Source organism: Empidonax traillii, unplaced genomic scaffold, assembly GCF_003031625.1.
Source record: "Empidonax traillii isolate 1590-97213 ecotype Southwest subspecies unplaced genomic scaffold, ASM303162v1 scaffold3897:size34139, whole genome shotgun sequence".
NCBI classification, from domain to species: Eukaryota; Metazoa; Chordata; class Aves; order Passeriformes; family Tyrannidae; genus Empidonax; species Empidonax traillii.
The window spans coordinates 23,734-25,748 of NW_020959090.1; the positions used below are offsets into that span (position 1 = coordinate 23,734).

Sequence of the window (2,015 nt, forward strand, 5' to 3'; positions counted from 1 at the left end):
AGTCCCGCTTTTTAAACATTCTTAAGGTCCAAGCTCATTTACGGAACCCAAGAGGCGTTTCCTTCTCCCTGCTTGGCCGTGTCGTGCTGGGAGGTGGAGCGGCCAACAACAGGGCAGCCCCCGGGACCCACCACGTGGCACGAGGGGTTTCCTTACCAAGATTCATTTTACAGGTTTCCTATTCCCCTCTGCCCAGTTCCTGACATACATTCCAAGACTGAACTGTATGTCTTACAAATTTCGCGGAACGCTTATAAGTTAGGAATAAGAAAAATAAATTAAAATATACCTTCTTGTTAGTATCCCTTGTCCATTCTATCTGCTTATAATATAAACGGTTTTTTATTTCCCACAGTTTGGGAGGGACCCACCCCCTCTCTCGCTCACTTTGGGGGTCCAACCCCCCCCCTTTTCTCCTTCCTCTCTCCCCTTTTCCCATCGTGTGCCCCCAAACCAAACCCCAACCTACCGAGCGAGCTCCTCGCTGGTGGAACGGAACGGGGGGAGGAGGAGCGGGAGGAGGGGCGGGAAGAGGAAGAGGAGGAGGGAGAGGAGGAGCATCTTCCCCCCAATCCCTCAGGTGGCCGGTGGGAGGGGGGATCCCCCCCAGCCAAGAGCCGGTGCTGCGGGGGCCGTGGGGCAGAGGGGGGTAGGAAAGGGGGGTCCGGGGTGGCCCCCTGAGCTCCCAACCTGCTGTGGGGGGCTGGGGGATGATGGGAGTGGGGAAGGGGCACCCCCTGACCCGTGTCCTGCACACACAGGGGTCTTCCAGAAGTTGAGAAAGGCCGAGTGTCACTTCATCAACGGCACCGAGAGGGTGAGGTTCGTGGAGAGGCACATCTACAACCGGCAGCAGTTCGTGCACTTCGACAGCGATGTGGGGGTCTTTGTGGGGGACACCCCGTATGGGGAGTACCAGGCCAGGTACTGGAACAGTAAACAGGACTTTCTGGAGGACAGACGGGCTGCAGTGGACTGATTGTGCTGGAAAAACTACGAGGGGTTCACCCCGTTCCTTGTGAACCGCAGAGGTGAGTGGGGGCAGAGCGGGTCCCCTCGGGAATTCCCCTGCCCTGGGAACGACCCTGGATCCCCTGAAACCCTCCCTGGGAATCACTCCAAACCTCTCAACCCTCTCTGTGCCCATCCCCGAGGCCTTGGGCCCCATCCCAGTTCCTCCCAGTCCACCTCAGCCTCTCCCAGTGCCCCTCAATCCATTCTGATCCATCCTAGTTTTTCCCAGTGCCCCCCAGTCCATCCCAGTCCATCCCAGTGCCCCTCTGCGTCTCCACCCCGTGGGGGCCACCGCTCTCCCTCCGTCAGCCAATCAGAACGCGTCTATCTACTGACTCATCAGTTGCTGGGCAGATCCGCAGCGCAGAATTCCCTCTTCAGGACTCAGCCTCCCAGTCCCTCTCGGGTCCTTCCCCGTCCCTCCCACTCATTCCCACAGCCTCTCAGTCCATTCCCAGTCGTTCTTAATTCACTCCCACAATTCCCAACTCTCTCCTCAGTGATCCCTCCAACCTGTCCCCTTCTACCCCAGTCCATTCCCAGTCCCTCCCAGCGCCACCCAAACCCCTACCAATGTCCTATAAACCCTCTGCCCTCTCTCCCAGTGCCCCCCAGCTCACCCCATTGTCTCCCCCGTCTCTCCCAGTGCCCCCCAGCGTGTCCATCTCGCTGGTGCCGTTGAGCTCCCAGCCCGGCCCCAGCCCCTGCTCTGCTCCGTGATGGATTTCTACCCTGCCCGGTGCAGGTGAGGTGGTTCCAGGATGGGCAGGAGCTGCCGGAGCACGTGGTGGCCACCGACGTGGTCCCCAACAGGGACTGGACCTACCAGGTGCTGGTGATGCTGGAAATGCCCCCCCGGCGCGGGGTCACCTACACCTGCCAGGTGGAGCACGTCAGCCTGGAGCACCCCCTCAGCCGGCACTGGGGTACGGCCCGGCCCCCCCAGCATGGGGGGACACTGGCAGGGGGGCCAGGGGGCTGGGGGAGCACTGGGGACACTG

General features: G+C 60.7%; 1 protein-coding gene and 1 pseudogene across 1 annotated transcript in view; one reads left to right on the forward strand and one right to left on the reverse strand.

Annotated features, from left to right (window-relative positions):
• Window positions 1–2,015, reverse strand: part of LOC114072767 (zinc finger protein 2-like) — a gene marked incomplete at its 5' end in the record, with an annotated part of 18,218 nt that overhangs the window by 7,881 nt on the left and 8,322 nt on the right. The gene's annotated exons all lie outside the window — the stretch shown is intronic.
• Window positions 1–2,015, forward strand: part of LOC114072766 — a 13,107-nt pseudogene that overhangs the window by 3,751 nt on the left and 7,341 nt on the right.